General features: G+C 49.6%; 1 non-coding gene across 1 annotated transcript; it reads left to right on the top strand.

Moving 5' to 3' along the window:
- Positions 1 to 354: 354 nt before the first annotated feature.
- LOC128118811 (U6 spliceosomal RNA) lies at positions 355 to 457 on the top strand. Its single transcript, XR_008221336.1, has one exon. It is a non-coding gene; the product is annotated as a U6 spliceosomal RNA (small nuclear RNA).
- Positions 458 to 8,221: the final 7,764 nt, after the last annotated feature.

Here is an 8,221-nt window from a genome sequence, read left to right as displayed (position 1 = left end):
ATCTCCTGTAGGCTCACATTTGGACATACGATCCCCAGCCGGCAGAGCTATTTGGCAAGGTTGTGGAACCTCTAGGACTTGGGGTCTTACTCCAGGGCGGGCCTCTGGCCATAGGCCTTGAAGTCTGATGGCCCAGCCAGGCCTCTGGGCCAGTCTTCGCTGCCCCATCGTAGTAAGCTGCCTCCACCTCACACCTTTTCCATCTCGATGGTTTGTATGCCCTCCAACTATGAGCCAAAAATAAACCTTTCTTTCCTCAGACATATTTTGTCCCAACTTTTTTGAAAACCTCCTTTCCTCCCACTTCCCCGTCTGAGCTTTGATTCCGAGGCCTCTCTTAACCAGAATCCAAGCATGCTCACTTCGGCAGCACAGATACTAAAATCGGAATGGTACAGAGTTAGCGCGGCCCCTGTGCAAGGTTGACACAAAAATTTGTGAAGCCTTCCCCCCAAAACAAAACAAACAAACAAAACCCCAAAACCAGAAGCTGGGTGGTGGTAGCACACACCTTTAATCCCAGCACTCGGGAGGCGGAGGCAGGAGGATCACTGTGAGTTCAGTCAGCCTGGTCTACAGAGTGAGGTCCAGGACAGCCAGGGCTACACAGAGAAAGAAACCCTGTCTCGAGAAACCAACCAACCAAACAAACAAAAAAATAAAATCAAACAGCAAAAACCAGAATCCAAGGAGGGGATGCCCAGCTCTTTCCTCATTGGTCCATGCCCTTTGGAAACCTCATTTCTTTCAAGTTGGCCTCCAGCCATTGGAAGGTTCTGAAAGCCTCAGAACCCACCCCACCCCCACCCCCAAAGGGGGCCATTTTCTCAGAGGATGTGTCCTAGGGGACAGAGCCAGCCTGTGGCTACTCTCCCAGTGAAAGGCATAGCCTCTGTGCAGTGTGAGGTCTCTGCTCTTGTCCTTCAAATCCTCAGTGCTATGCTCAACCCAAGCCCACAGGGCTGCCACTTGCTGGCAAGGCCAGGGGTCAAGATACAAGATGCCATGTCCTCCAGGGGGCAACAAGCTGTCACTCACTAGATACCAAAGTATAGAGTGCACCACATGGAATAAAGGCAGGGCCGCCTTATGTGGCTCTGTGCCCAGACATGGTGTCCTGACTGTCCTGGCCATGTTCCCACAGGGGACACTAGCACCCCAGACAAACCCACAGTCCCCCCAGTTTGCTCCTGTGTGTCCCCCATGGGTCACTCTCCAGAGGGACAGTTTTTCCCTGGCCTGGAGATACAGGCAGGGCCACTTCTTGTCGAGGCCACCACCTGCTGCTTGTCACCACGTGGGGATAATTTTTCAAACCTCTCTTTTGTTGATCACTTACCACTCATCAGATTTCTGGGTCAGTTGTGAACAAGCAACTTTAAATAGGAAACAGCTTCCTGTACTTGGGGAGGAACAAATAGCGTCCCAAGTTAAAATGAGCTGTGTTGACGTCTCACTGGGCAGAGACCGGAGCTGAGCACTGGGTCGCACTGCCTCTCACTCCTCCCCCACCCGTGTGCTTAGATGAAGACGGCTTATGTCAGGCGTCCAGCTGTGCTTCCGGATTCCTTCCACCCTGAGGACCGCCGCACTGTAGTGTGGGTGCTGCTTGTGGAAGGAGCAAAGTGTAATTGCAAGATCCCACCTGCAGGAGCCGGGGAACAGATTTAAAGGCTCAAAATAGACCGCAGCCTTGCAGCGTCATGATGTGCTGGCTGGAGCTGCTGCTGCTGCTGCATGCGCTTGGTCCAGCTCTAGGTTTAAAGAAAATCACCAGATCTGGTGGGAGAGTCTGTGATTGAACTTTCCCATCAGCACCCACTGGCCAAAGCTCAGACCTCAACAGCACACACCTGGGTCTGTAACTGTCCTGTAGGGTTCATCCCAGCTTCGAAGCTTAGCCACAGGGAGAGAATCCCTATCTGCTCTAATGTTTTGTCTCACCTATAGCTCTGATTTTGTTTTCTAAGCTTCATTTGATCTTTGAGATGGCCTTCCAATCTCTAGCCACCAAGTTGTCTACAACCCTATTTATTTTTATTTATTGATTTGTATTACTAGGGATTGAACCTAGGGCTTCATGCTTGCCCAACAAGTGCTCTACCACTGAACTATGCTGTGGGATGGTCCTTCTGTACGCTGTGAATATGTGTTGCTCCCATTGGTTGGTAATAAAGGTGTTTGGCCAATGGCAAGGCAGGATAAAGTTAGGCGGGACAATCAAACTGAGGACTAAGATGAAGAAGGGTGGAGTTGGGTGGATGCAAGCCAGCTGCCCAAGGAGCAAGATGCCAAGTAAGCCACAAGCCATGTGGTGATGCATAGATTAATAAAAATGGGTTAATTTGAATATAGGAGGTAGTTAGTGATAAGCCTGAGCCATCAGCCAAGAATTTATGATTATTATAAGCCTCTGAGTGATTATGTGGAAATGGCTGTGGGAGGGGGCGGGACAGAAAAACTCCAATACAGAACTATATCCATAGCTCCCCTTGAACTTTTTTTTTTTTTTTTTAAGATTTCATGTATGACTGCAGGTCAGAAGAGGGCACCAGATCTCATTGTAGATGGTTGTGAGCCACCTTGTGGTTGCTGGGAATTGAACTCAGGACCTCTGGAAGAGCAGTCAGTGCTCTTAACCTCTGAGCCATCTCTCCAGCCCCCCTTGAACTTTTTATTCTGAGGCAAAGTCTCACTAAGTTAACCAAGTTGGCTGTGAACTTGGCTATCCTCCTGTCTCAGCTTCCCAAGTGGCTGGAATGACAGACCCTTTCCACCAGACCCAGATAAGTCCATTTTGAAATACGGAATACGCTGAATCTCAGAAGTTGTGTGAAGAATGACTCTGGTGTCTATTTGCAGAGACAAGTGTGAAGAGAGAGAGAGAGAAAGTGTGATGATAACTCAGCAAAGAAATTGGAGTCGTGCCTCAGATGACCTGGACTCCAGGATGAGGGACCTCAGACCCAGGAGCACCAGCTGCTCTCCTGTGACAGAGAACTGGAGTTGCCACCAAAGCCCCCTGAAGAGAACCCCATAGCTGCTGTTCCCCGCCTGATGCAGCCTGTCCCAAGAGTGACTCCAACACAGCTTATAAGTTACTAACTGAGGTTTATAGTGATAATTTGAATGTGAGCCAGGAAAATAGAGGCCACTATGTTCAAGCCAGCAATAATCTTCTTAGCTGGGCGGGAGGGTTGGGGAGGGGGCGGGGGGGGGGGGGGGCCCGGACAGAACAGAGTGAGAACACGGCAAGAAACAAGAAAAACACGACCTGTTCTTAACTGGAAGGAGAGCCTGGGTGTGGTTCAGTGGGAACGTGCTTAACTAACTGTGAGTCCCTAGGTTCAATACCTAATGCCACATGAAAAAGAGAGAGAAGAGAAAGCTGGGGGGCGGGGACTGAGAGGGAAGAGAGAGCTGGAAGAGGAGGGAGGAAAAAGAGTGGAAGAGGAGGAGAGAGAAGTCAGAAGGAGAGAGGAAATGGAGGAGGCTACGGTTTGGGGAGGAAGAGGGACAAAGAGGGTGTGTGCCATGAGAAACAAAGAGCCTCACTTCACAGTAAGAGTCCTGGCAACTCGGGGCAGCCAAGCTGTTTGATTTTTTGACCCTGCAAAGAGAAGCATCAGCATAGAGAAAAGGCAAAAAGGGCTGGCACAACAGTTCAGCTCACAACAGTGGTTTTGGTGTGTGTTCCTAATTGCATTTCTCTGCCCGCCCGCCCCCCCCCCGCACCCCCCCCCCCCCCCCCCCCCCCCCCGATTCCTCATTGCCTGAGTTCTTCAGGGAGAGACTAGATACCGGGTAGATTGCACCTCCTGTAATTTCCCAGGTTCAGAGTGTGAACCCTTGTCTATTGTGTGACCAGAGACTTGAGACTCCCTCCTTTTCTGACCCCTGGGCTCAGCTGTGCAGCAGGCGACCTGTAACTTTTCAACCTAGGAGGAACTGAGAAAGCCATGAGAAGCAGGTACCAGCTGCCAGCCCGGGAGGACAGGGGCCCAGGGTGTCCTGCTCATTTGTGATTCTCTAATGAGCTATAAATGCAGCTCTTTCGGAAGGTGAACCATAATGATTTATTTATTACAAACACAACAAGGCAAACCCGGCAGGCAGGTAGGTCACGGGAGTAAAAGGTGTCTGATGATGATGAAAACGTGTAGGCACATCAGGAATCAACCTAGCCTTGGATTTAACCCCAGTGGCGATCACCACCTTAAGACAAGGAGACTACACAAGAAACAAAGAACGGAATGATCGGGAACTGCCTGCTTTGCCTCACGTTCACAGGTCCGAGCAGAGGAAATGGCTGTCAATCACACACACATTGGGGGTTTCAGCACTCATGAAACCTCCCTCAGAACTCTCCTTAACTTCAGTGATGAACTCACAGGAGAGCAAGGGACACGCTCCCCCTTCCTCTTTCCTTCCTTTCGCTTTTTCTTAAAATGAGAATGATCTTGTTGTAATGGGTTAGACGAAATAACATTTTTTTACAATATCCACACTACCCAATGCAATACCACCATCCTAGTCAGTGAACTTGTTTTTAATCGAATTACAAGTATTATATTTTACAGAAATAACAGTCATAAAATTCATATGTTTTTTTTTTAAAGCTCAATAGATAAAGTACTCTTGCTCCAAAAGAATAAAATTGGAAGCATTGCACTGTTGGGTTTAAAGATACATTACAAAACCACACTAATACAAACAGAATGGTAGTGGTGCAAAGACAGACAGACCAAACAATGAAACAGAATCGAATCCCCAAAACAAACTCAAATATGTAAGTAAATTCATCAGCTTAAAAAAAAATTCCATGTTCAGTGAGAGACCCTGCCTTAAGGGAATCAGACAGAAAGAGGAAGAGCAGGACACCTGATGTCCTCTTCTGGCCTTCTAGTGTGCACTTCCATACATACACACACACACACACACACACACACACACACACACACACACACACAAGTGTCAAACAGACTCACAGATCCTGAGTGGTGAGACACCTAAAGACCACCATTAAGAAAATATTAGCAGAGGCACATGTGGGGTGTGTTTCAGCTCACACTGCTATGATCTGTGTAGACAGAGGGCCACACACAAATGGCACCCCTAGCCAGACGGTGTCCCTGGACTGAACACAGGGGATTATGGGAGCTTTTAGTTTTTCTGATTTTTCCCCCAACTTCACTGCTGTTTAGAGTTTTGTTTTGCCTTTTTTTTAATAAAGAGATTATATTTACTTCACAGATGGGAGAAAGCAAGAACGAGAGTTTTAATGTAAAGTTGTCTTTAAATGAGTTTTTAAAATTGCTATTGTTCCTTATAATAAGATACCTCTCAAATGCTGGGCCGTTTACCCTCTCAGTCCATCTTCAGAGTTGTCATTACACAGCACACTTTTTCCCTCCTTTCCTCCTCACCCTCTCCCTCTCCCCGCTCCAAAAAAAAAAGAATATGGACTACACTGGCAAAGGATTCCTTTTATTTTGATGGAGAGTTAATTTTTTGAAATAAACATGAAGGCCATCATGTTTCTATTCACACAGTAGCATTCTAAAAATCCAACATAGATTTCCCTCTCTGAAGCACTTTTCTAGGAATCATTTTTTTTTTTACTATGGTAGAATAAACTAATGAAATCACTTAAGTAAGTTCTCTGCGAACTTTGTGACCTGTACACAATGTCTGTGGCCTTGCAAGACATGAGCTTAAATGAAGGGCATGAGCAAGCTCGTTGGTTGGGTCAGCTAAGATGGGGGTCTGGGAACGCTGGCAGCCCTTGCCTCCGTAGGCAGCATTGCTGGCAGCTGTCCCCAGATGGCTGGCTCGGTTACCCTCTCCACAAATCCATCTGCTCCGAGCGGAGCATCTGCTCTGAGGAGCAGCCCCAAAACCTCACCCATCTGAGGGTGGCACCATTTTTCCTGTTTCTAGCAGAAAAAAACAAAAAACAAAAACCAAAAACCCTTTCGCTTTTCTTCTTTCTTGAGCTAGCCAGTGAAGACAGAAAATTCTTTTTAAAAAGCAATTTACTTTTAATTTCATGTATATACATGTATATTTATATTCATGTGTGTGCAGGTACCCTTGGAGTCCAGAGGAGGGCGCTGGACTCCCTGGAGCTGGAGTTACAGGCAGTGGAGAACCGCTTGACGGGGATCTGAACTGGGGTTACCTCTCCAGGCTCTGTCAGCAAAGTGCTTGACTCAAGAGCTTGAAGGCCTGACTTTGGAGCCCCGGCACTCACATAAAAAGCTGCCGTGCCTGTCTGTAAACCCAGTGCCGGGGAGGCAGAGACAAGAGAATTCCCAGAGCTTGCTGTCCCACCAGGCTAGCAGCTTAATTAGTGAACTCTCAGCTCCGTGAAAGTACTGACTTGAAAAGTAAGGTAGAGAGGGTTGGAGGGAAACAAATGGGGTGCACAGGCTGACAACACAGGAATACTACGTGCAAATGGACTTATATGTGCGCGTACACTTGGATGGAACAATTTATTTTTAGTCAGGCTTGACCAAAATGCCTGAGTGTTCCCCCTGTCTCCTATCTCCACCAAGTGGGTCAAGCCCCCTGCTCTCCACATGCTCTCGGGGTCCAGGGCCTTCTCAGGCTCCTTGGTCTACATCAGCCTGGGACTGTGCCCGCCCCAGGTGATCGTGGGAGAATGCAACTCTCTTACAAGTCTCAGCTGCTAGGCCGTCATGATTTAATCTGAGGCTGACCACAAAACCACAAGAGAATTGAGATGTGGGTAGATGACAGGGCTGCCAGGGTCACGTGGCTAGGTGCGCTGGCTGAGATCGGCACCCTCTGCCCACTCTGGTGAACTGCTAGCTGTTCAGTCCTGTGGGCCCTGGGCCACACCAGAGAACAGGTCACAGGCTGATCGATCAACCTTGGGGGAGGATGGGGTGAAAACACACCTTCGGACTCTGGGCATGCCGTGGCAGATGAGCCACCAGGAATATCTCCAGGACTCCAGGCAGGGACAGGAAAGGAGGCCCCCAGGCAAAGCCACAGGGGAGAGGAACCCCTGGCAGAGCAGAAGTGAGAGGCGTTGAGAGGGAGCACGTGGGACCGAGTGGAGAAGTCTGAGGAAGAAAGGGTGGTACAGGAACCAGCAAGATCTTCACCACGCCTTGTGGGAAGCCCAGTGTGTGTGTGGCTGAGACACCAACTTCCCATCCTGTCTCCTCACTCAGCACCCTCAGCAACCACCTCACAGCTGCTGTGAGGGTGAAAGAGAAGGCTTCTTTCTGCTGGGAACCCGGCCTAAGGTGGTCGCATGCACATTCAGGAGGTTGTACGCCCTGCATGCAGGAGCAGGTGTGTTGCCTGAACAGAAGCCCTTCTGCTCCTGCCCTTGCTACTAGGTTCCCACCAGAGTCTAAGACCCTCTCCCCCAGCTTCCAGCCTGCCCCCCTCCTGCTCTCTCTCTACCTTACCTGGGATCACAGCCTGGCCCGTGCTCTCTCCTTGGAGATATGTAGTGTTCCAACACAGCTACCAGGCACTGCATGGAATTAGCACTTTCCTGGGCATCCCTGAGTCCTAGCACTGGGAGACATGGAGGCTCTGAACACGTGCGCCACCTCCATTCCCAAAGCCAGCCCCCAGGTCCTTTCTGTACCTCAGAGGCTGGAGAGGACTTTGTCCGTTGGCACAGCCTCCATTTGGTCTCCTGTGGCTCTTTTTCCTCCTCTGGACATTTAGAAGACAGGAGAAGATGTGAGAATCTGCCCCAATGCTAACCAGGGACCACCTGGAGCCCCCGACAGAACAACTTTTGTTCAGAATTTTATCTCTCTTCCCTGCCTGTCCCCTGGGAGTTCCTTCCTAGGTTGCAGGGGTGGATCTGATTGGCCTCAGCGAGTGAACTGCAAGCTTTGATGAGCATCAGATTGGTTCATTACATCAGCCCAGCCCACCCCAGGGTTGGGCCTGCCTAGGTGCTGGTGTCTACATTACTAACGCGTTGTCCTCTTTCAGACCTCTGCCCTGGGAAGGGACGAGTTTAAATTAATCCCTCTGACTGCAGAGGGTCATATCCCATGGCTGGGAGTTGGGTCCTTTCCAGTAGGTGGTACAACCAAGGACCCCACCCTGTTTCTGCTCTCAGAGCCTGACAGAAGTGAAGGCAGACTTGGGCCAAAGCCCCTGCTGGGGCGGCCTGGGGAGGAACAGAAAGCCCGTCCCTTTGTTAAGTGTCTGAGTCACC

This window comes from Peromyscus californicus, unplaced genomic scaffold (genome assembly GCF_007827085.1).
Source record: "Peromyscus californicus insignis strain IS unplaced genomic scaffold, ASM782708v3 Scaffold_22__1_contigs__length_63687245, whole genome shotgun sequence".
In the NCBI taxonomy this organism is placed as follows: domain Eukaryota; kingdom Metazoa; phylum Chordata; class Mammalia; order Rodentia; family Cricetidae; genus Peromyscus; species Peromyscus californicus.
Note: the sequence above shows the minus strand (reverse complement) of the source record. Positions and strands in the feature narration are given on the sequence as shown.